We start from the raw sequence: 26,558 nt of genomic DNA, 5'->3' as shown, positions 1-26,558 counted from the left end.
GAGAATCCCAAGCTGGCTCCACATGATCAGCAAAGAGCCCAATGTGGGGCTTGATCCCACTAACCACGAGATCATGACTTGAGCCAAAGTCACAGGCACAACTGACTGAGCCACCCAGGCACCCCACCAGTTATGATGCTTAAACTTCTGTTAGTGGGTTCACACACAGAATCCCATATGTAGTCAAAGAATAATTGCTGTCTTTCACAAACTCTAGTAGTGTTTGTTTCTGAGAGAACACTTGTTGCTCCTATAAAACTGCTACAGAAGTCAGCCTATTTGTCTCTTGGTAAAAGAGGCAACACCGCCTAGTACTTTTTGGCAGATTAACTCCATGGGATTTAAAATTCCCTTTTCCTGGAGGTGTTAAAGTGACAATGCTCTTTCAAAAAAAAATTCAGGTGACACTTATCTGGTAGGCTGACTAAGCAAGTAGGGAACAGGCCCTAGGGAAGAGAAACAGACCTCATTCATAAAGTGTTTAGTGGCCATGGGCAGTGGGTTATATGACCTGTACCATGGCCTACTAGTATGGTAGGTTGGAGAAGTCATATAAAGGTCAAAAGCCCAGTGAGACTACAGAGGCTTCTTCCTTGACTAGCAAATGAGGGAGCCCTGCCAGTTGTCCGGGAGGGCCAGCAGTGGAGATCACAAAGTTCTCTGTGGCTGACCCCATGTTGCAAGACCATATTGCTGAAATGGGGGCCAAGAGGAAAGGCCCCCTTGCAGTGCAGTGTGGATTGATGTTCACCTAATGCGTTCAGTACCACCTCCCTACCCATACTTTTATCTTTTCAGGAACAAACAGGCCTGGATTCTAAATGTGCCCCTGCTTGGTTGCTGGTGTGGCCACAAGCTCTACTCCTCAGGTTGCACCCCAACCATCGCCCCCCCCCCCCCCCCCCCCCCCCGCCTATCTCCCACAGTGGGCCTCAGGGCAGGGGGCTGGCCTGGGCTTGGGAGCCTGAGGCTGCATGTTCAGACCCTGTCAGACCTCAGAGACTGGCAGGCTGGTGCACTCTGGCACAGCCCTGATGAGGCCAAACAGCCCTGGGGCCAATCCCTAATATCAGCTTTGCTGAGTGGGCCACAGGGCAGATCCTCCCTCCCCAGGTCTACAGGCCCCTTGAACACCATCAGGCTTCATCCCCTGCCCCACCTCCCTCTGGCCTTCTCACTAAGCACCGTTTTCCACACAGCCATTCAGACAGAGGAAGACCCAGAAACTTCAGAGCCACATGAGCCACTGCCATTGCCGTACCTGCAAGCACTGGGACTCACCAAGAGGCTGGTGTAATGCCGGTGGCATGCATCACCACCAGATCGACTGAGACAGCTACCACCCAGGTTACTTTGGGAAAGTTGATATGAGGCATCACCACTTAAAGAGGAAGCAGAGCTTCTGCCTAACTGTCAATCTTGATAAATGGTGGACATTGTTTAGTGAGCAGACACATGTAAATGCTGCCAAAAACAAGACTGGAGCTGCTGCCATCATCGAGGATGCAATCAGGCTATTCTGGGGACAGGAAAGCTCCCAAAACAGCCTGTCATCATGAAGGCCAAATTCTTCAGCAGAAGAGCTGAGGAGAAGACTAAGGGTATGTGGAGGGGAAAGTATGTGGAGGGAGGTTCTTAATGCTAACAAAATGCTTAAAAACAAAAAGAAAGAAAGAAAAGAAAAAAGAATGAACAGGCCTAGGGCAGGAGTCCAGCCCCCCTTCTCTAGCTGGAACTGAAGGATTTATGCACTGATCAAAGTGTGTTGGGAACTTGATGACAGTGGGGCACAGGTTGCCATGGTTCTTAGAGTCCCCCATTGGCACAGTCAAAATCTACTTTGGATGTGGAAACAAATCTCAAATTGGACTATGGACTGACGCAGGTTTATGGCTGGGCTCTTTTGAGCCAATATACAGAAGATGTAACTGAGAATGCCAAATTCATTATAGGAAGTATATTTAAAAAACAAAAAACAAAAAACTTCCTTGAGGTGCCTGGATGGCTCTGTTGGTTAAGTGTCCAACTCTTTTTTTTTTTTTTTCCACGTTTTTATTTATTTTTGGGACAGAGAGAGACAGAGCATGAACGGGGGAGGGGCAGAGAGAGAGGGAGACACAGAATCGGAAACAGGCTCCAGGCTCCAAGCCATCAGCCCAGGGCCTGACGCGGGGCTCGAACTCACGGACCGCGAGATCGTGACCTGGCTGAAGTCGGACGCTTAACCGACTGCGCCACCCAGGCGCCCAAGTGTCCAACTCTTGATGTCTGCTCAGGTCGTGATCTCATGGATCACACTTGTGAGATGGAGCCCCGTGTCGGGCTCTGCACTGATAACTCAGAGCCTGCTTGGGATTCTCTGTCTCTCTCTGTGTCTCTCTCTCTGCCCCTCCCCTGCTCTCTCTCTCTCTCAAAATAAGTAAATAAACTTAAAAAAAAATTCCTGAAGCTGATTTGCAGTCATTCCCCTTTTCCACCCCAAGCCCCAGAAAACTGCTGACTTACTTTCTGACTCTACAGCTTTGCCCTCTCTAGGCATTTTGCTAAATGGAATCCCATACTCTTTTTGCCCTGGCTTCTTTCACTTATCATGTTTTTGAGGTTCATCCATCTTGTAGCATGAATCATTCATTTTTATTCCTGAATAGGGTTCTATTGTATGGATACAACAAATTTTGTTCATCTTCTAGCAAGTTGATAGACATTCAGGTTGTTTCCAGTTTTGGGCTATTATGAATAATGCTACTGTAAACATTTGTTTACAGGCTTTTGTGTGAATATGTGTTATTATTTCTTTCACATAGATTCCTAGGAGTGAATTTGTTGAGTTATATGGTAAATTTATGTTTCACTTTTTAAGAAACTGCCAAATGGGGGAGCCTGGGTGGCTCAGTCAGTTAAGCGTCTGATTGCAGCTCAGGTCATGATCTCGTGGCTCATGAATTCAAGCCCCACATCGGGCTCTGGGCTGACAGCTCAGACCCTGGAGCCTGATTTGGATTCTGTGTCTCCCTCTCTCTCTGCCCCTCCCCCATCACATTCTGTGTCTATCTCTGAAAAATAAATACACATTTAAAAATTAAAAGAAAAAAAAAAAGAAACTGCCAAATTATTTTCCAAAGTAATTGCACCATTTTACATTCCTACCAGCAATGTATGAGAATTCCAGTTTTTCCACATTTTCTTGCTAACATTTGTTATTGTCTGTCTTTGGTTATAGCCATTTTAGGGTAGGAAGTGGTATCTCACTGTGACTTTAATTTGTATTTTCATAATGACTAATGATGTTGAGCATATTTTCATGCGCTTATTGGCCATTCATATATCTTTGCTGAAATTTCTACTTAAATCTTTTGCCTATTTTTAAAACTAGGTCAATTTTTTGATATTGAGTTGTGTTATAAATTCTGGATACAAGTTGTTCTATAGTACACGTGTTTTAAAAAAAGACATATGCAGTATTTACATTAAAAAAATGTTTATTTATTTATTTTGAGAGAGAGAGCAGGGAAGGGGCAAAGAGAAAGAGGGACAGAGAGAATCCCAAGTAGGCTGCGTGCTATTAGCACAGAGCCCAACAGTGGGCTGGATCTCACAAATGGTGAGTTCATGACCTGAGCCAAAAACAATGGTCAGACACTTAGGTTCCCCATTTACATTTTTAGTTTCACTACAGAATGGAACAAAAATGTATGCATGTTATTTATTTATTTATTTGGGAAGAAAAAAATCCATGCTATGGATACAAGTTATCAGAAATATGATTTGCAAATATTTTCTCTAAATGGCTAAAATATTTTAAAAACAACATTTACATAAATGGTTTGTGGAGTTCCTGAAGCCTCTCTGTGGTATCCTAGGATTGTCAGACCACAATTTGAAACCCACTGCTAGTGAGCATTTCAGTGGCATTTTAAACTCAGCAAGCTGAATAACTCATCTCCGGCAGAATCACTGACTGGTGGAGTTGAAAGGGATCTTACAATTAACCGAATGCCCTTCTAACTTTGTAAATAAACTCAATAGCTTAATTGCAATGCCTGTATGCAAGGTTTTATGGAACACTGGAGGCGGAGCTTAAATTGAAGATAAACAAAAACATCAGGAGTCATTGAGTTTAGCTAAGGCAGGAGTACAAAGAGAGAGAGTCAGTATTTCCTCTTAAGATTGGGGTTTTATTTGCTGGCTCATGATAAAGAAATTTAGACATTAAAGAGAAGTGAGGAAGAACTCTGTAGGAACCAGGCTTTAATAATAGAAGTCCACCTCATTGGCTGTTGTTTAAATAATAACAACAATAAAAAAACTCATGCTGTTAAGGAAATTGTATTGTGTTCAGTATAGAAGGGCCAACTTTGCACATTTACTTCAAGCCACCCCATGCCTCCTTTGCACATGATTTGTATATATTTCTTTTTGTACACTCCTTTAAACTTACCTCTTTTGTTCATTTAACAATGAATTTGTTGAGTATCTCTTATAAAGCTAGAAACTGGCCTTAAAATGTAGTTCACACTCTTTTAAGGCAAATATTTAACTAAGCAGTTATAAAGTCATGGACTAAGTACTAAAACAAGTTTTATAGGTATATTTATAAGTATAAAACAAACAAACCTTTAGCTAGATTGACTAAGGAAAAAGAGAGAAGACTCAAATTATTAACGTCAGTTGGGACATTGCTACTGATTTTATAGAAATAAAACATATTATAAAAGAAAACGATGAGCAATTGTCCAACAACAAATCAGATAACTTAGATAAGAGGGGCAAATTCCCAGAAACATATAATCAGCCAAACCAACTCATGAGGAAATAGAAGAGCTGAGGGGCTCCTGGCTGGCTTAGTTGGTGGAGTGTGTGACTCTTGATCTCTGGGTTGTGACTTCATGCCTCATGTTGGGTGTAGAGACTACTTAAAATCTTAAAAAAAAAAAGAGAAAAGTTGAATAGATCTACAACCAGCAAGGAGATGGAATTGGTAGTAAAAACCTCCCAACAAAGAAAAACAATGGACCAATTAGCTTACAGATAGATTCTACCAAATCTTTTCAGAACTAACACAAATCCTTTTCAAACTCTTCTAAAAAATTGAAGAGAAGGGAACACTTCCTAAGTCACTCTGTGGAGTCAGCATTCCCTGGTACCAAAGCCACACACAGACACAATAGAAAGAAAGAACTATAGACTATTATCCTTTGTGAATATAGACACAAAAATTCTTAACTTAATAATAGCACATCAAATTCAAAACTTATTAAAAGGATTATAAACCATGACAGGTGGGATTTAACCATGGAATGTGAAGATGGTTCAACACATGAAAAACAATCAATGTACTATACCACATTATTAGAACAAACAAACAAAGAACTGTGTGATCATCTCATATAGCAAACATATTTGCAGAAAAGATATTTCACAAAATTAACATGCTTTTATGATAAAAAAAATCACTCAATAAACTGGGAATAGAAGGAAACTTCCTCAACATGATAGAGGCCATATATGAAAAATTCATAGCTAACATCATAGTCAGTGGTGAAAGACTGAAGACTTTTCCCCTAAAATCAGGAACAAGACAAAGATGCCTGCTTTTCCCACATCTATTCAACATTTTAGCCAGAGCAATTAGGCAAGAAAAAGAAAAGCATCCCAATTGGAAAGGAAGTAAAATTATCTCTGTTCACAGATGGTATATGATCTTATACATAGGAAACCCAAAAGATTCCACACACACACAAAATTGTTAGAGCTGATAGGCAAATTCAGCAAAGTTGCAGGCTACAAAATCAACATGCAGAAATCACTTGCTTTCCTGTACTGCGGCAATAAGCAATCTGAAAAGAAGATTAAGAAAACAATTTCATTTACAATAGTATAAGAACAATAAAATACTTAGGAATAAAATTAACTAAGAAGGTGAAAGACTTATACACTGATAACTGCAAAAGATTGCTGAAAGAAATTGAAGAAAACATAAACAAATGGAAAGATATCCTGTGTCCATGGATTGGAATATTTAATATTGTTAAGATGACAGTGCTACCTAAAATTATTTATAGATTGAGTGTAATCATTATCAAAATCCCAATGGCATTTTTTTCAGAAGTAGAAAAAACCCATCCTGAAATGCATCTGAATCTTAAGGCACCCTGGATAGCCAAAGTAATCTTGAAAATGAAGAGCAAGTTTAGAAGTCTCACACTTTGTGATTCCAAAACACACTACAAAGCTCCTATAATCATGAGTGTAAGGACAGACATATAGACCAATGGAATAGAATAAAGAGTCCCAAAATAAACCCATGGTCAACTGATTTTCAACAGGGGTACAAAGACAATTTAATAGGAAAAGGATAATCTTTTCAAGAAATGGTGTTGGGAAAATTGAATATCTACATGCAAAAGAATGAAGTTGGATCTTTTCCTTATACCATAAACAGAAAACACTCAAAATGGATCAAAGACCTAATGTTGAGAGCTAAAAGTGTAAAACCTTAGAAGAAAACAGGTGAAAATCATTATGACATTGGATTTGGCAATGATTTCTTGTATGTGACACTGTTGCTTATTTTACAGGATGTTTTCCATCCTTGGCTTATGATCATTGTGTGACAATGGCAACTCTCAGATATCATGACCACAAAAAGACTACTGGACATTTCCAAACATACTCTGTGTGTTCGGGGTTGGGGGGCACATTATGAAAATATTTATGAAATACGTATGAAAATACTTATGAATAAAATTATTTGCTATCTGAAATTTGTTTCAAAATAATTTGTGGGAAAGGGGGAGAAAAGGAGAATATGAATGAAATGAAGATTGGCCACTAGTTGCCGATATCTACATTGAGGCTCAGCATATCTCTTTCTAACTTGTGAAATGTTGTAATTTTCCATTTTCCATGAAAAAATGAAAAAGATGATGGAGATATTTGAGGACTTGTATTTTCAGCACTACTTCAGCATTTGAGACCCTGAAACTACCCAGCTACATAATATTTGATTAAATATTTGAAATATTTAAAAATATTTGATTAAATATTAAAACCCACTTTTACATGATTAAGTGAGTTCACTAAGATCAGTAATGGAACAAAGGCCAAGCAAGTAAGCTAACTCATTGGGTATCTGAGATCTACAGTGGTCGTTTTGATCTGAGCTGCATCGCACAGAAAGGATGGGGTCAAAGCCTTGAGTTCACATAAAATGGAAATGTAACACCTAGACCCAGGAGAGGTATACCCTCAGATAGGGCAAACTAGAAAGGAAACCCACTCTGCCAACCACAAGACAACATTGCTATCTTGGCATACACTATGAGCAGATATTTTAAAAAGAAGGAAAAAAAAACCCTCCCCTGAGAATTTGTAGCCACTGGCCCAATCTTATGTAGTTTGGGACCTGAATGTACATTCTTTGCATGATCCAAAAACACAAGCCTATAATTCAAAGGCTATGAGGATGGGTAAAATCCCCAGGTGTCTGAGAGAAGGAAATTCAGACTTTTCCAGGGCTCAAAGAATTCTTTCATATAGGTTGCCCAAAAAACTTAAAAAATTACAAAACAAACATCAAGCAAGCCATGGAGAATAGAACCAGAACCATAAAGACTTAAGATATTATAATTATCAGAATTGAAATGAAAAATAATTCTTGAAGTATTTTAAAATGTAAAAAAAAAAAAAAGATACTGAAAACATGAACAAGAATAGGAGACTATGAAATAATTAGGCCAGTTTGAAGAACAACATACTACTTTTAGAAATGAAAAGTGTCCCTAATCATTGAAATTAAGAATTTGGATAGAAGATAAATACAACTGTATAGAGAATTAGACATCTGGAAGACATATCTGAAGAAATTATGCAAGATCCAACACAGAGAGATAAAGATGTGGAAAATGTGTAAGGGCTAAGAGACATGTAAGAAGGCCCATAAGAGTGTACTAGAAATGGAGCAGCCCATAGGCTACATCCCTAGCCAGAGCTTAGTAGTGCCTTTTTTTCAGGATTAACATGATTTAATTCATTATCAGTCTTATACACTGCTGAGGTTGGGAAGGCCAGGATGGTGGCTTGAGTCACTCACACTTTCATTGTGGAGGAATCTAATTTGGGAAGTCTTGTTACTGAGCAGGGAGCCGTGGAGGTGCCCGAGTTTATCCAGCAGTGTTGAAGACCTTCCCAAAGGCAGCCGGTGAGACCAGGCACTTCATAGCTAAAGGTCCACCCCAGTGGCTCTCAGTGCCCACTGCCCTCTTTACAGAGAGGAGGCACATAGACCTCTAGAGGCACTAGGGATGCAAGATGGCAGCTTGGGGAGGTTCCCCTGCAAATGTGCTGTGTCTCTGCCTCAATATCCCCATCCACACAATACAGCCACGCATCCCTAGGCAGAGTTGAACAGCATTGTCTCTCACCACCTGTACCCTTTTATAAGTGGGCAGCAGCATCCCTGCCTGAGGCTTCAAAAAGTGAGCCTGACTCCAGTCCCCTGCTTTGTGTGGTTTGAGTTCCTTTTATTTAGCCAAACTCCTTACCACCATTACCTGCTTCCAGCCCCAAGTCCCTCAACCTGTAGGCTTTAGTAAAATTCTTATCATTTGGGGTTTCTTTCATGGAGTTTCCTATCTTGGATTCACCACTGCCTAGACTTTCCTATTTTTCTTCTTTCACTTTGGTATGTGTGGAGGAGGGGGATTTTGAAGGGTGAGCAAATTCATTCTGCCTTCTTTCTCCAAAAAAAAAATTTTTTTTTTCTGAACAGTTTTTACAGGAAATAGTGGTGTTGTTGTTTCTTATATCAGCACTAAGGTAAAGAGACATAATGTGAGCATAAATTGTCTTCTAGCTGTATCACCTTGGGCAAATTCCTTACTCTCACTATGCTTCAGTTTTATCATCTACAAGATAGAGATATTAATAGAATCCACCTAAGGGCATTGTTGTAAAGATTGACAAAGTTTTTTAAAAACCTCACAAAACTTAAAGGCACTTAGAATACTGCCTGGCAAGTAGCAAGTTCTCAATAAGTATTAATCAGTAAGTTATTATTGGCATTGAGTAAACATTGAGGTTACCTTATGTTTTCCAAATGCACATTGTTTTATTTTTATTTTTATTTTTTATTAAAAAAATTTTAATGTTTACTTAGTTTTGAGAGAGAGAGAGAGAGAGACAGAGAGGGAGTGGGGGAGGGGCAGAGAGAGAGTGAGACACAGAATCCAAAGCAGGCTCCAAGCTCTGAGCTGTCAGCATAGAGCCCGACATGGGGCTTGAACCCATGAACTGTGAGATCATAACTTGAGCCAAAGTCAGACATTTAACCAACTGAGCCACCCAGTCATCCCCACATTATTTTATTTTATCTTTATTCAACCCTGTAGCATGGATATTATCACCTCTAATTTGTGGAAAGAAATTGAGGCACCCAAGTATCAAATAGCAAAAACTCCAAAGAGGAGATAAAACATGGGTACATCTAGATTGACTTATGGCTTTGTCACACATAGAATATTGAATGTACGTTTCTTGGGTCTAATATGGGTTCTGGGTGAAGTTATAAGTGTTTGGCAATAAATTGACATCATCCATTATAATATTAAACATGACAGTCAGATGTGAAAAAACTCTAACACATTGTATAATGAACCATGTGTCATTTAATGCCCATTAGACTTTAACTTCATTCGTTCCCAAGAATGAACTCTTATCTCTGCAGACAATGAAGTGTTTATAGTAGTCAGTAATGTATCATATGAAAGAGATCAGTCATTGATGAAACCCTCTTCCATTTTAACAACATGGCAAAGTCAGGTAAGGGTGGATAGGCCCCTGAATTGCATAAGATAAACCCACTTTTGTTATTCAGTCAATCAAGTTTTATCAATTATCTGTTGTGTTCAAGGCCAGAGAGAGGCAATATTTAGAACACACACTGAGGACAGATACATCACTTTCTCATCATTTCCATTAACAACACCATGAGGTTTTCAGCTTCTCAGGTGTGAGATCTTAAAGTCAGTTCCAGCTCTTTTGTCTTTTACAAACTTCAATGTTTCACCAGTTACCAGGTGCTATAAACTCCTCCTTTGCGATGTTTCTTTCACGCCCCTTTCCTCAAAAATTTTTCCACCATTGCTCTAGTTCAGTCTTTTTTTTTTTTTTTCATTTTCAGACTGATCTCTGCCTTCTCACACCCCATCATCCATTCTGTATGTGAACAGATTAATCTTTTGAAAACACTACTTTGACAATGTCATCCATCTACACTAAAATTTCATTAGTTTCTCACTCTCAAGATAAGTTTAAACTCCTTAGTTTGGCTCTCAAGGCTTCCACAATTTGGTTCCAGAAGATTCTGTCACATTTCTGTTAGTATGTTACCAAGAATACAGCCTTTGAGATGCTTCTTGGGGGATAGGTTCCATGAATAAATGCTGTTCAGTAATGATGAAGCCTACTTAATTCACTTGTTTTAACCTGGCATTTCCCCATCCTTCTTTTCCTCATAACACATATCCATAAAGTCTTTTGTTTAAACTTTTTCTTATTTAAAAATAAATACCCAACATGAGGCTTGAACTTATAACCCCGAGATCAAGAATCACACGTTCCTTGGGGCACCTGGGTGGCTCAGTCGATTGAGTGTCTGACTTTGGCTTAGGTCATGATCTCATGTTTCATGAGTTCTAGCCCCCCATCAGGCTCTGTGCTGACAACTTGGAGCCTGGAGCCTGCTTCGGATTTTGTGTCTCCCACTCTCTCTGCCCCTCCCTGCTCACACTCTCTCTCTCTCAAAAATAAATAAACATTAAGAAATATGTATATATATACATATATGTATATATATGTGTGTGTGTACATATATATATGTGTGTGTATATATATATATAATCACATGGTCCTCTGACTGAGCCAGCCAGGCACCCCCTGTTTAAGTAAACTTCTTTTTTTTTTTTTTTTTTTAATTTTTAATTTTTTATTTTTTTTCAACGTTTATTTATTTTTGGGACAGAGAGAGACAGAGCATGAACGGGGGAGGGGCAGAGAGAGAGGGAGACACAGAATCGGAAACAGGCTCCAGGCTCTGAGCCATCAGCCCAGAGCCCGACACGGGGCTCGAACTCACAGACCACGAGATCGTGACCTGGCTGAAGTCGGACGCTTAACCGACTGAGCCACCCAGGCGCCCCTAAGTAAACTTCTTAATTGACGTATAACATAGATCCAGAATAAGTACAGACCATCTAAGTAAACAGCTTAATGTATAGTTATAAAGTGAACACACTTGTATATCTGCCACCCAGATCAAACACACACACATATATATGTATATGCATTTGTTCATTATCAACACTGCCAAGTCTCCATGCTCCACCCTAGTCATTGTCCCTTCCAAAGGTAACTACTGTTTTGACTTTTATCATTATACATGAGTTTTATGTGGTTTTTGTTTGTTTCTATGGAGATATAATGGACATATAACAAACATATATTTGATCGGGGTTGCAGAAACACAGGTGTTTTCACTTTGTAAATATACATAAAGCTGTTTACTGAGATTTTCTGTACTTATTTTGGATGTATGTTATATTTCAGTTAAAAAGATTACTTAAAAGACTTTATGGATATGTGGAATTTAGTTTGTTGAACTCTCAACATTTAACCTTTTAGCCTATTTTGCAGGACAAATGTTATTATCCCACTTTCTGACTCTGGAGGCCAATTATCAGTACCTAATCATATTTTTTTTCCTTGCTGTGCTCATTTTTTAGGGCTTGGCTACCTCTGTGAACTTTATAACCAAATGAATTATTTCTTTTCTTTCTTTCTTTTTTTTTTTTTAAAGTTCATTTATTTTGAGAGAGAGGGAGAGAAAGAGAAAGCGTGTGAGAGAGAGTGGGGGTGGGGGGAGGAGAATGAGGGAGGGGCAGAGAGAGAGAGGGAAAGAAAGAATCCCAAGCAGGCTCCATGCTGTCAGCATAGAGCCTGAAGTGGGGCTTGAAACCACTAACCATGAGATCATGACCTGAGCCAAAAGCAAGAGTTGGTGGCTTAACCGACTGAGCCACCCAGGCACCCCCAAATGAATTATTTCTTACTGGGTCTCTAGTCTGCTGTATGAAACAAATTACATGAACCAAGTTAGTATGGCTCCACATCTGGGCTCTTAACACCCCCTGGCCCCCACCGCTACTCACACATAGACACACAGACACACACACACACACACACACACACACACACACACACACACACACTGTCTTTTTCTGTATTAATGCCACCTTCTGTCTTCTCTATGATTTTAAGACTTTGACCACTGGTTTTTGGCATTTCCCTTCTCTCCAAGATGGTCACTACTTTGGCAAAGTCTGTTTATTTAGATGATCAACCCACCACCCTGGCTTTTGTGCTCTTTGATCTCAACTTCCCCAAGGATAGGCACAATTTTAAAGATCCTCTTTTCCCCAAACCCCAAGATTCCAGTTCATTCACTGGTTATTTACCCAGATGTGAATCTAGGTACGGCTCTGAGGAATTTTGCAGTTATTTATTTATTTATTTATTTATTTATTTATTTATTTATTTAGAATTTTGCAGTTATAATTACAGTCCCAAATCAGTTGACCGTTAAATGGTGAGATTATCAAGATGGGCCTGATTTCATTACACCAGCCCTTTAAAAGGCAGAAGGGGAAGTCTGAGAGATTCAGGGTTTGAGAAGGACCTGCTTTGAAGATTCAGGGAATCACATAAGGAGGAATGTGGGCAGCCTGGAGGCGCTGGTTGACAGTCAGCAAGGAAACAGGGACTTCAGTCCTGCAAAGAATTGGGTTCTGCCAACAACGTGAACTTAGAAGCAGGTTATTCAGATAAGAGCCTTCCTTCAGGTAAGAGCCCAGCTGGCTGACACTTTGATTTGGCCCCATGATATACAGAGCAGAGCCGAGCCTAGCTGCCCTAGATTCCTGACCTCCAGAACTATAATAAATGAGTGTTGTTTTAAGATGTTAAACTGATAGAAAACCTCCCTTCCACCTCCATAATCCTATTGTCATGTGCAAACCATGCAACCTTGTCAAAACCTGGAATTCTAGTCTTAAATGCCAATTTCCTGTTTAGTGATCTCATCCTCCTGTTTCCACTCCTCAGCCTCCAAGTGACGCCTCCATGGGTTCCCTTTCTACCTGTCTTTTCCTGGCTTCCTCTTTCTTTCTTTTCTTTCTTTCTTTCTTTCTTTCTTTCTTTCTTTCTTTCTTTCAATTTTTTAAAATTTATTTTTGAGAGAGAGAGAGAGAGAAAGACAAACAGAGTGCCAGCAGAGAGAGACGGAGATACAGAATTCGAAGCAGGCTCCAGGCTTTGAGCTGTCAGCACAGAGCTTGACACAGGGCTCAGACTCACAGACTGCAAGATCGTGGCCTGAGCCAAATTCGGGCGCTTAACCTACTGAGCCATCCAGGCATCCCCCTGGTTTCACTTTCTTCTGATGAATCACGTCACCCACTCAACTCCTTGCTCCATTTTTCTATTGCTTTATCCACCTAGCAAAACCACATTCTAGAATTTATTCAACCTTCTAACTTCTCTATCTTTATTAATGGGAATTCATAAGCGAGAATTCTTTGTGAATGGGAAAGCCATGCCCACTTGTGGCTTTGATGCTGCTATATTTGTAGAATCCACTCTTAGGGGTCCTTACTGTTGCTGTGCAGTCTCTCTCTAGGTCCCTTATTACTACTGGGAGGACAAATGTTCCCTCTACCAATTTAGGTCCAGTGGGGTGGGGAAGGAGCTGAAAGTTAACCGACAACAGATTAAAGGAGAAAAGATAGGGTTTATGGGGTTTATATACCAACTTAATAGGGGCACGTGGTGGGGGGGGGGCAGGAGAAAGGGCTTCCATGGGAGAACAAAGGACTTTTAGGAAAGACAAATGGGTTTTTAGGGGAACAAATGAAAGTATGACCATTTGTGATAATGTTTGTTCATGCAATTTCTTATCCATGTGGGAGTGCTTGGTCCTTTTCCTGGCAGTGAAGTTCCCTTGAGAGGGGCTTTACGGCTGTTTTACTTTCTGAAGATTTTGTCTTTGGTCAGATAAGGGAAGCTGCGAGAAGGCTTCTTTCAGCATCCACTGACTGCATCTCAAATATCTTCAGTTTAAAATCATCTTTAGACCAACTCCATGGGGCTGTGTGGGTCCCTACATTAGTATCCAATTTGTTTCCTTAGGCCCTTGTGGTAGGCAGAATAGTGGCCTCCCAAAGATGTCATGTCCTAATACCCAGAATGTGGGTGTGTTAGGTTACCTGCCAAAGGAGAATTAGGGTTGCCTATGAAATTAAGGTTGCTAATCAGATGACTTTAAAATAGAAAGATTATCATGGCTTATCCCATGTGTCTAATGCAATCACAAGGGTCCTTCAAAGTGGAAGCGGGAGGCAGAAGATAAGAGAGAAAGAGATATGATAACAGAAGCAGGGGCAGAGTGATGCTCTGTTGTTGGCTTGGAAGTTACAGGAATGGGACCATAGGCCAAGGAATGCAGGTGGCCTTTGGAAGCTGGAAAAGTTCCAGAAAGGAATGCAGACCTGCTGACATCTTTGATTTTAGCCCAGTCAGGCCCATTTGGACTTCTGACCTATGGAAATGTAGGATAATAAATTTTTGTTGTCTTAAGCCATTAAGTCTGTGCTTTTTTGTTATGGCAGCCATAGGAAACGAATATAGCTCTATTCCAGGGTTTATCATTTTCTCAAATCCCTGGTCTCCTCACACTGTACCTTCAGCAGATCCTCCCGCTTAGGAGAGAAAGTACATTTCTTTCCATTTTCTTTCTTTTCCCTAATGAAAATATTTATCTGCATGAATCTGCATGACTCATCCTGACTCCCTTTCCTTCCACCACAATTAAAAAAAAAAAGTTTCCTTTTCTTTTTTTAATGTATTTTTATTTTTATTTTTTTTATTTTTTAATGAAATTTATTGTCAAATTGGTTTCCATACAACACCCAGTGCTCATCCCAAAAGGTGCCCTCCTCAATACCCATCACCCGCCCTCCCCTCCCTCCCACTCCCCATCAACCCTCACTTTGTTCTCAGTTTTTAAGAGTCTCTTATGCTTTGGCTCTCTCCCACTTTAACCTCTTTTTTCCTTTTCTTTTGTAATGTGAATTCCTCTAGATTTCATTTCCATTCCCTTCTTAAGGGACCTGATTATACCAGTTAACCACCTTTTCTTCTTTATGACTTGTCATCTTGGCATGCACACACATTCCAGCCTGTCCAATCAAATAAGAAATATTCTTTGAACCCAAGATGGCCTTAAGGGATACTCCTTTCTCTCACCTTCTTGTTATAGTGAAAACTTTGGGAGGAGTTATCTGTACTCTGTTTCCATTCCTTCACTTACTCATGGGTGTTCAAGTCATTACAGACTGACCTTCCTGTCACGGACTTCACGGGGGAGCATGGTGTACATAGCTGCTTGCACTGTTTTTTATTTGCTTTATCTTGGAAGTAGTGAAAATAAATATACCTTGGACACATTACAGATGTTATATACATAACCCAAATGCCCCATGTCCATAAAATAAGTCCTGTATGAAACCTGGACTCGATAGGGGAAAATTGACTCTGAGAAGCTCACTCCTTCGAGTGAGCATTAAGGAATATACTGAGCCCTCACTAGCTCCTTGCACTTGGTGGCCAGGCTGGCAATTAGACTGAGAGCTCAGGACAGCTGGGAAAGGCGAAGAAGGCATTAAAAATCCTGTGAGAAGGATGAGCAGAGCTTCTCATAGTAGACGTTTATATGGGAGCTTTGATAGTAGGGTGACTGATTCATGGAATTACAGGCCCAGAAAGTTTGATCCTTTAATGAGAATACTGTTGTTGATTTTGCTTTGGTTTGCCATTCTGTATAATAAGCCATACCCTTAATCAACATTAAACAGATTTATATCCTTTGCCTGTGTCTGTTGCTGACATTCCATTAAGCACTGATACCCTTGTGAAAACCATACAGGCAAGTCCCTCACTGGTGTGATTATTGAAAAGGAGTATTACCACCTGCTCGCCACAAAAAAAGAAAAACTTCCAGTTATTTTTGGAGTTTTCAAAAAGCAAGGGGCACTCAGGAGTGGGTCAGTCTATGAAGCATCTGACTTTGGCTCAGGTCATGATCTCGTGGTTTGTGAGTTTGAACCCCACATCAGGCTCCATGCTGACAGCTCAGAGCCTGGAGCCTGCTTCAGATTCTACATCTCCCTCTCTGCCTCTCCCTCGCTGACACCTCTGTCTCTGTCTCTCTCAAAAAATAAATGTTAAAAAAAAAAAAAGTGAGGCTCAAGTGATTTCATGTTTGCTCCCTTCACCTGAGGTCACCTTCCTTATCTATCTGTTCGTGTCCATGCATACTGCCTACAAAAACATAAGGTGACACCCCACCCCTGCCAGTGCCCACTTAGATCTTCAATGTGTGTTTAATGGGTGTGGACTCCAGATGGCCCCAAAGCTTTCAATTAGGATTGTAAAGAAATCTTAATTTTGATAATTCTGTGGTTTGATTATAAGGCTCATAAAATATGACAAACAGTGACTTCAACTAGCTTGGAGAGAGTTCAGGAGATCAATGTTCATCAGAGATCCAGTGTCCTTCTGTTTACTTGCTCTGCAGCCTAAGAAATCAATAGAGAGAAATGGGCAAAGGTCTTACATAGAATATTCATGAATAAACCACAAACGATCATTAAACATTAAAAAAATTTACTCTCACTAAGTCAAAGAAATGTACATTAAAACACTGACATTTGTCATGTATCAAATTTTAAAAGATTAAAATTATTATTCCATCCAGTATTTGTGAGAGCTTAGAGGAACAAACAACCTTTTAAATTTTGGGAGACTGTGAATTTGGCACAAATAATTTTGTGGGAAATCTGGCTATATACATTAGAAAAATTTTTTTGCATTAACAATTTTAAAACAAGCAATACCTTTTGCCTGAGCAAGGCAACTTCTGGAATTTATCTGGATGTGTGCGATGAAATAGCTACAAGAATGTTTTGTGACTAATAGGAAGATTAGTTAATTATGGTATATAACAAACAAATGAATACCATGCAGCTATTAATTATAAAGTTGTAGAAAGATATTGAATGACAGGGAACCATGTTTTCAGTTTACAATGTAGCAGGTTACAAAATAATAGTTACCATCTATTGAGTGCTAACCAGTAATAATAATTCTGTTCAGGGCTTTACACACATTATCTCATTTACTCTTTCTAACTACCCTAAGAGATTGTTTCCACTGATTACCAATAACCACCCGAAGATCAAGTAATTAGTACAAGCAGAAATCTCCAGGGTTTGGGTGAACCAGGATACAGATGCAGGCTATCTGACTTCTGGGATGATGACTTTCATCTCTGTACCTATTGTATGTAAGCTCATTTTGTTTTTTAAGAAAATGTGTATGCATAGAAAAAGACTAAAAGCAGATGGTATGGGCTTGCTGGGTTAAAGTAATTTTTTTTTTTTATGTTTCTTTTTGAGAGAGTGAGTGTGCCAGTGGAGAGGCAGAGAGAGGGGGACAGAAGATCTGAAGTGGGCTCTGTGCTGAGCCACCCAGGCGCCCCTCCAAGTCATTTTTTTTTCATCTTGTTTGATATTACAACAAGAGAGAAAAATAAGTTTAGTTAAATGGTAAAAAGAAAAAGTGCCAGAATGAGAATGCATTCAGTGGGAATTCCAATATCAGGCTCTCTAAATACTGGGCAGTTACTCTTCTCTGGTAATATAAAAAAGGAAGGTTACGAGGTGGAGGGCAGAGAGCAGCAGTCTTAGAAGCTGTGAGTTCCCCATTTACCCTAACTTTTGACCCTGTGCAAACTGGTCTCCTTTCCACCAGGTGACTCACCTGTAAATGAGGAAGGTCATCTTTAGGTTCCTCCCTCCCTATATTTTGTGACCTAAACTACCCAAACAGCAAAACAGAAGACAGGGCATTTGAAATGATTAGTGCAGGGGCACCTGGGTGGTTCAGTTGGTTAAGGCAATGACTCTTGGTTTTATGCTCAGGTCATGATCAGGATTCATGGGTTTGAGCTGGATTGTTCAGCCGGGTTTGAGCCCCACGTTGGGCTGTCTGCTCTCAGCACAGAGACCGCTTCAGATCCGCTGTTTCCCTCTCTTTCTATCCCTCCCCTGCTTGTGCTTGCATACACATGTGCATGTTTTCTCTCAAAAATAAATATTAAAAAAAATGACTAGCCCAAAAATAAAATGCTAACTTATAAGCTAAAATGACTCATTTCTTAACAATGCAATACATTTATTAAATGTTGGCTTTAGTCTGAATTTATCTAATTGATGGCAATGATCAGCTTTAGAGAAATCAGCAAATTGCTATGCTTCTCTCCCTCCACAATTTCCACCTAGAAAAGGAAGAGGCACAAATCACTTCTGGAGAATAGTATAGAAAAGGTAAGCTTCCTGCTCTTACTTCCTTCTGAGTGCAAAAGAGATAGCCCTTAAAGCTTGGTTTTTAGGTGGATCTTTAGAGTGTATTAGAGTGAGATTAGGAATTAATGTAACGTTAACTAGCACATACACTGACATATCAATACGAAAAAATCAAACTATTCTAAAAATTAGACTAAAAACAGGCAGAAAGTTTTAATTCTTTTAGTTTTTTTTTTTTTTTAGCTCTATTTTGGGTGAGGTTATGACTCTAAGTATTGTCATTGTCTTTATACATACGTTTTAGTGACTAAAACACTGACATTTCATTGATTTATTTTACTTTTAAACAAAATTATTTTTCCCAATATAAAGGTTGCATATCTGCATGAAACAAATATAGAAAATTACACTAAAATAGAAGGAAAAAAAGAACAGTAATGTCATAACCCAGAAAAATAACACTTTCTTGTATTGCTAGCTATTTTCTAGGTATAAGTTTTTGGTTTGTTTTCATTTTACATAATTGCAGAATGCTATATTCAACTTATTCTTTTTTTATGTGCTTTTTAAATCAGATTCATGTGTATTTTTTCCATTTTTATAATTCCCCTCTTGGAATTGCCTTCAGAGTTTGCTGGCAACTTTTAAAATCTTTACTGATACCAGTAAAGCTTTATTCTTCAGAGGGCGTTTTTAAATTTTGCAGTTATCAAGAGCCAGCTTTGAAAAATTTTACTCAGCCTTGGCTTAAAGTGACAAATATATTTGTATATGGGTCTTTAAGCATCTTTAAACGGTCTCAAAATTAATCCAAAAAAACAATTTCACCCAAACGTTTGAGCACATCATGGATATATACTTTAAAATCCTTTAAAAGTATACAGTATGGTATTTTTAATATCCTAAAAAATTATGTATAATCAATTCCTCCCTCCTTCTCTTTCTCTCTCTCTTTCCTTCTGAAAGAAAGAGAGCAAGCTGGGGAGGAGCAGCGGGAGAGGGAGAGAGAATCTTAAACAGCTCCACCCACAGAGCCGCACCACTGAGAGATCATGACCTGAACTGATATTAAGAGTCCTGGCTCCAACACTGTGTTAAACAACAGCAGTGAGAGTGGACATCCCTGTCGTGTTCCTGATCTCAGGCGGAAAGCTCTGTTTTTCCCCACTGAGGAGGATATTAGCTGTGGGCTTTTCATAAATGGCTTTTATGACATTTAAGTATGTTCCTTCTATCCCGACTTTCTTGAGGGTTTTTATTAAGAAAGGATGCTGAATTTTGTCAAATGCTTTTTCTGCATCGATTACCAGGATCATATGGTTCTTATCTTTTCTTTTATTAATGTGATGTATCACATTGATTGATTTGCGAATATTGAACCAGCCCTGCAGCCCAGGAATGAATCCCACTTGATCATGGTGAATAATTCTTTTTATGTGCTGTTGAATTCGATTTGCTAGTATCTTGTTGAGAATTTTTGCATCCATATTCATCAGGGATATTGGCCTGTAGTTCTCTTTTTGCTGGGTCTCTGTCTGGTTTGGGAATCAAAGTAATACTGGCTTCATAGAATGAGTCTGGAAGTTTTCTTTCCCTTTCTATTTTTTGGAACAGCTTGAGAATAGGTATTATCTCTGCTTTAAATGTCTGGTAGAATTCCCCAGGGAATCCATCTGGTCCTGGACTCATTTGTTGGGAGATTTTTGATAACTGATTCAATTTCTTCACTGGTTATGGGTCTGTTCAAATTTTCTATTTCTTCCTGTTTGAGTTTTGGAAGTGTGTGGGTGCTTAGGAATTCGTCCATTTCTTCCAGGTTGTCCAGAGCCTAAATGTTCATCAATTGATGAATGGATAAAGAAGTTGTGGTTTATATATACAATGGAATACTACTTGGCAATGAGAAAGAATGAAATCTGGCCATTTGTAGTAACGTGGATGGAACTGGAGAGTGTTATGCTAAGTGAAATAAGCCCTACAGAGAAAGACAGATACCATGTTTTCACTCCTATATGGATCCTGAGAAACTTAACAGAAGACCATGGGGGAGGGAAAGGGGGGGAAAAAAAGAGAGGGAGGGAGGCAAACCATAAGAGACTCTTAAAAACTGAGAATAAACAGGGTTGATGGAGGATGGGAGGGAGGGCAAAGTGGGTGATGGGCATTGAGGAGGGCACCTGTTGGGATGAGCACTAGGTGTTGTATGGAAAACAATCTGACAATAAATTTCATATTTAAAAAAAAAAAAAAAAAGAAGAGTCCTGGCTCAACTGGCTGAGCCACCCAGGCGCCCCAAATCGATTTCTTATATAGGCTTCCTGGCTAAAACTTGTCTTTTTAAAAATAGAATCCACACCCAACACAGGGCCTGAACTCACAACCTTAAGATCAAGGGTCGCACACTCCACCAACAGAGCCAGCCAGGTGCCCCATAGCTAAAGATTTCTAGCAACGGGTGAAGAATTAGCAGTAATTCCTAGTGTTGCTTTCAATAACGATTTTTGTTTGTAAATACAAACCAGAAAATAGATGAAAGTACTAATTTCCAAGGGTAGATGCAGTAGGCAAATTTTGGGATAATCTTATACACTCATAAAGCCTGATAACCAAACTTCTTCTCGAATATGCACACTTTCTGGCTTTTCCACACGAACACTGCTGCAGAGAAGTATTTATTACAGGAGTGTGAAGAATACAATTGAACTGTTCATAGTAATATTTTTTTCAAAAATCTGCTCCTCTCCCCCTTAGATTCAGTTCCTGAACTTACTGTCCTGGGGCGCAGGCACCTAATTTCTCATAAACTCTTTCAATAGCGACCTACTTGCTCTCTGGGTGAGCAACGGGTGTGAGAGAAAAAAACCACGGTGTTAGCGTCCCCTGGTGCTTAGGGGCGCGGGACAGACAGTGACCCAATCCAGAAAAGGTATTGATCAGCTTGCGTAGCGTCCTGTGATCACCAGGGCTAACTGACACTGTCCCTTTGGTACAAGCCCTGGGGAGTTTTGGGTTCAACTCTGCGCTCTCCAGGAGTGTCATCTCCGTGACCCGGCCCCGCGGGAGGGTGGCGGTCCGATCCAATGTCCGGCTCAGAGCACACGGAACCCGTTCGCGCCCTCCGCTCGGGCGCCGGGCGGTTAGGACAGCCAGGCAGGCGGTGCCACTCCTCCTGCCCGCCTGCGGGCACCTACCCCGAGGGAGCCACGGCCCAGCGCTCTCCCCGCCTGCAGCCCAAAGACAGCGAGGTAGAGCCCGCGCCCGCGCAGCCTGCGCTCGCCTCTTCGCTATCCCTCCACCTCGCCGGACCCGCTGCCAGCAGCCCCGGACCCGCATCGTGCCTCACGGCAGGCGCCTCTCCAGGCCAGCAGCGGCGCGTGTGAGTGCGCGGCCGACCGCCAGCGCGCCGACACCATAGGTGGGCTGCCTGAGGTCCGAGAGCGCGGAAAGTAGTCCCGCGGAGAGGGGGAGGGAGGGGGGAGGGGGAGGGGGAGGGGGAGGGGGGGAAGGGGGGTCTGCCGCGCGCTCCAGCTGTGTCCTGAGTCCTCCGTCGTTACACAACGAGTCGAGAGCCCGCAGGAGGGAAGTGGGAGTCCTGGACCATCCCGCAGAGTTTCGGAGTCACAGGAAGGAAGCAACCTGGAAAGGAGCCGGGGAGATTTTGGAAAAGCTCTTCAGGATTTAGAAAGCGCAGGACAGATGCTTGATGCCATTGTTAGGAGCTGCTTCCCTAGGGTGTGCAGGAGGGTCTGGCTCACTCAGCTCGGCGTTTATATAAATGACTGTTAGTGCTCCTTCTCTGAGCACACGGACCCTGAGATCGAAGCCCTCGGTTCAGCTGAACCACTATTAACCCGAGTGAGTAAATGGCGAAAGCTACTGGGGATGTTGTGTGGCTTGAGTGGTCCGTGGGTATTGCATGTATATTTGGTTGAAAATAGAAAACTGTTCAGTTGAGATGACTAGGTTTTAGTCCCTCCCACTTTCGTTTGAAAAACGAGTGTGAAATACCAATTGAGAATTCACATCGGTTTTTCAGAAATCCATGTCTTGGTGCAAACGTTTTTTGTGTCTGGTGGTGTGTGTTAAGACCCGGTGGGTGAAACTCTTGTCTTTCTCCAAATGTACGAAACAAGAGTTGATATAAGATGGATAAAAACTTATTGAACATGGAAGTTACTACAAGGTGGGAGAGAAATTTGTTGATATTAGTATTTTTAAAGGGATTAACCAATATATTTTATGTATTTTTCTTATCTTCAGGGCATAAATTTTTGTCCCTAACTTTAACTTTGGATGGCTGGCTTGTTAAAGAGCTATTGAGTTCCCTTTTGTAATTTTCTTTCTGTGGATAGTTGATTTTTAATGATTAACTTCAAAAAATTAACCAGCTTATTACAATACTTATTAGAAATAGTACTGAAGAAGTTAAAACAATACAGAAAAATTCAAGACCAAAATGTAAATATAGCAGTTAAAAACAAGAACTGTAATGTTGCCTAGTTTTATTTTCTTGCCTAATAGTAAAAATACAAAAGCTCGTTCCACTTTTAGAAAAAAATAGATTTATAGTAACAAATATGTATTGGTTATCTTTGTTCCAAACCCTGAGTATTCAGCAAGATTAGGAAACACATTCTTTTGTATTAAGATGCTATTAAAATACACTTAGAGCCAAAATCTGTCTCTGCATTTATTTTTATTAAGCTTCCATGAAGCATTTGAGGTGAGCATAAGTATTACAAGTGGAAAATAAAATACAGTCAAGAGTAAAGGGAAGCAGGTTAAAATGGACTTGGACAGATGCTATGCAAATTAAAATTGCCTCCTGGGAGCCACAATAAAAAGGGATGAATAGTCACACAATTCAATGAGGATAAAGGCGGAAACCTACCAGCTCCTTAGAAAAGCTTTATCTTGGCATTTATTTCTGAGGGAAATGTCTTGTGTTACAGAAGATGCAGAGGGGATTGAAGAACAGCAGTGGGAGAGCATCCGTGTGCCCATCCTAGTAGTCCATGCAGTAGTACATTTCCTAGCTGTAGTTGCAATTTTCCTTGCCGTAAGTGTTGTGAGAAGCCCTTGTTGGATGCTGAGACCTTATGGTCATACATGCTGCTGTTTGATGGTTTGGGGTTTATTCAGGGATGAGTCTAGACTTTTTAGAGGGATAGATGGACCTAATGTTCTTCAAGTACCCTGTATTTCTATGTCAGGAGTTTTTGATAGAAATTTGGCAGCAGATACAGGTTATATCAAGAGGGAAGGCTTATTCTGTGCTGCTTACTGGGGTTATAGGATAGGGTTGCGATTTTTTAGTGAAAATTTAAAAAAACGAATGGCTGTCATCTCTATAGGATATAGGATCTGTAGGTCTGCCTACAGAAAGCTAAAGTTTATCCTTTAAAATATCCATTCTCGGGGCGCCTGGGTGGCTCAGTCGGTTAAGCGTCCGACTTCGGCTCAGGTCATGATCTCGCGGTCCGTGAGTTCGAGCCCCGCAGGCTCTGTGCTGAGAGCTCAGAGCCTGGAGCCTGTTTCGGATTCTGTGTCTCCCTCTGTCTCTGACCCTCCCCCGTTCATGCTCTGTCTCTCTCTGTCTCAAAAATAAATAAACATTAAAACACACACACACACACGCACAATATCCATTCTCCGTTCACACTAGGTTGTGAACCAGTAATGATAAATTGTCTTGGTGGTTTGAGCCTCATTTCCCACCCCCCCCAACACAGCTTTATGAGAAATAATTCACATATCCTACACAGTTCACCTATTTAAAGTGCACAGTGTGTGGAATCATTTTCATCATCCCCTCCCCTAGAAACCCATTAGCAGTTACTCCCCCTTCTCATGATACCCCCCAGCATAGTTTGTTTTTTTTTTTTGAAGCAAGATATTCTGTTTCACTGAGTGACTGTTACAAAGTGGCTATCTATTTTTTGAGCCACACAGTTAGCTCATTTATAGAGATAAATAAAATACCCATTCAGAGAATCCTAACATTGACAGTTAGTAGCACACTGGTTGTTGAAACCCAAGGTGAGTGGATGTGAGTAAAGCAAACGAACTGATTTCAATGAAGAAGTTTTGATTTTGACAGAAGGGTACAGTCAAATCTTGGCAGTGTCTGAAACCCCATTGAACAAAGTTTCTTACACTTTTGCTGATCACTAGCCCAATCTCTTTGGGTTTGCAACTAGAAAAAAATTTTACACTTTAGACAAGAGCTGGCTGGAAATCAGTATTTAGGGCCAGGTAGCATTAGGTAGCTCTCTGTCATTTCTCTGGTATTATGTTCTTAGAGTTATCTGGAAAGGCAAAACCGGAAGCCTCTAGAAAGTAATAAACCTATGATCTCCCTCTGGGGCCATTTGAGTGGAGTGTCTTACAAGGTAAGAAGAAAAACTCTCTGACAGGTACCCAAAGTTTGGATACTTTCACACAGGAGGTCCTGCCCTATCTGCTTCCTGACCTGCACAGCCCAACCCAGGCTCCACGCTGACTGTATCCTAGGACAGGGGAGAGAAGGGATAGAAAAGTTGGCGGGACAAAAGAATACTTAGAAAGGGAGAAGAAAATACTTCATTTTGCCCCTTTTATTCAACTATCCTGTATTAATTTGGAATGCCTTAAGACAAGATCATTATCTTCTGGATAAAAGGAATTGGCCATCAATGGGTGGTTGAGTGCTTTCTCTGTGCAGGTGTTTTTATATTCGTTCTCATTTGATGCTCAGACTAAACCTTCCAGGGAGTATTTCAATCCCATATTTATAGAGGAGGAAGCTGAGAGTTCACTGGGTTACTCATAGTGGGGACAAAAAGACCATATTGAACTTTATTAAAATTAAAAAATTAATTAAAAAATTAAAAATTAAAAAACTTTTTTAAAGTTTATTTATTTTGAGAGAGAGAGGGAGAGAGAATCCCAAGCTGGCTCTGCACTGTCAGCACAGAGCCTGACACGGGGCTCAAACTCACAGCTGTGATATCATGACCTGAGCCGTAACCAAGAGCCAAACCAAGTTAAGTTTGACACTTAACCTACTGAGCCACGTAGTCACCCCAGCATAGCTTCTTCTGTAAAATGGGAATAACTGCCCAATTTGTGAGGGTCAAATATCCTTATAAAGCTTACTATTATTTGGAAACTGTTAAACACTGTCTGTATCTGTCTCTATTTCTATGTAAACAATATCTTCAAGATAGAATTTCAGTATGCAATCAATATAAACTTACTGAGATATTTTACATTCTCTTTGTCATATTAAATCTTTGAAATCTGGTGGGTATCCTACATGTACAGCACATCTCAATTCTGACTATGCACATTTCAAGTATTTAGTAGCTACATGTGGCTAGTGGCTGCCATATTGGGTAGCACAAGTCTGCAGCATTAATTAATACATTGGTAGAAGCTGGTTTGGGTGATGCCTTTCTATTCTGAAAATAATGCTTTTAGTAACTAATAACTTGTTCCTAATACCTACCTGTTACTAATAAAAACAGAAGGAATAAAACTGCAGGAAATGCAAGAATCCAGGAAATAATACTTGTCATTATGTTAGTGCATACATACTCTGTGCAAGGAAGTCTAGAGACTGGAGTCTTGGTTCTGCAAACCTACCACCTGACTTTGATTTATAACCTTTCTGATCCCTTTATCCTGTTCCATCATATGGGGATACTGTCTGTCTTCCCAGTGTACCTCATAATAGTTACCTCAAATAAAACGTGTACTTCAGAAATCATAAAGCAGTAGGCTAATTATAGTTAAAAATCTAATGATATCAATTCACTCATACCTAAATCTAATAGTACTATTGATATCATGCCAAATCACTCACCACTTCCATATCAAATCTAAGTTAGGAGTAGAATCCATTTGACACACGCAGCATTGATTTATGCGGATATTACCAGCAACCTAGGGCCAGTTGACCCACTCCAGTTGCTACAGTATAGATCTGGTCTTGCTACTTAGCTGTTCCCTGGAGCTACGGACCACTCATTGTGTTCTGACCTCAGATGTAGATACATATCTCTCCACCCCACCCCACCCCACCCCCAGGGAGATATATTC

The 26,558-nt window shown here is 40.3% G+C and overlaps 1 protein-coding gene across 7 annotated transcripts in view; it reads left to right on the top strand.

The window, feature by feature from the left end:
• The window catches only part of ABCG2 (ATP binding cassette subfamily G member 2 (Junior blood group)), a 147,463-nt gene that overhangs the window by 59,158 nt on the left and 61,747 nt on the right, over positions 1-26,558 (top strand). For 3 of the 7 annotated variants that reach the window (XM_047091035.1, XM_047091034.1, XM_047091032.1), the window contains one exon: positions 1,200-1,601. The exons of 2 other annotated variants lie outside the window; for them this stretch is intronic. The gene's annotated coding sequence lies outside the window, so the exon portion shown is untranslated. Of the gene's footprint in view, positions 1-850; positions 870-1,199; positions 1,602-22,271; positions 22,332-26,558 lie in introns of those variants that run through there. 2 more of the 7 variants (XM_047091037.1, XM_047091038.1) reach the window with 2 other exon arrangements.

This window comes from Lynx rufus, unplaced genomic scaffold (genome assembly GCF_022079265.1).
Source record: "Lynx rufus isolate CCGP_SWC_20201006 ecotype Redwood Valley unplaced genomic scaffold, mLynRuf1.p SCAF_3, whole genome shotgun sequence".
Taxonomy (NCBI): Eukaryota; Metazoa; Chordata; class Mammalia; order Carnivora; family Felidae; genus Lynx; species Lynx rufus.
Note: the sequence above shows the minus strand (reverse complement) of the source record. Positions and strands in the feature narration are given on the sequence as shown.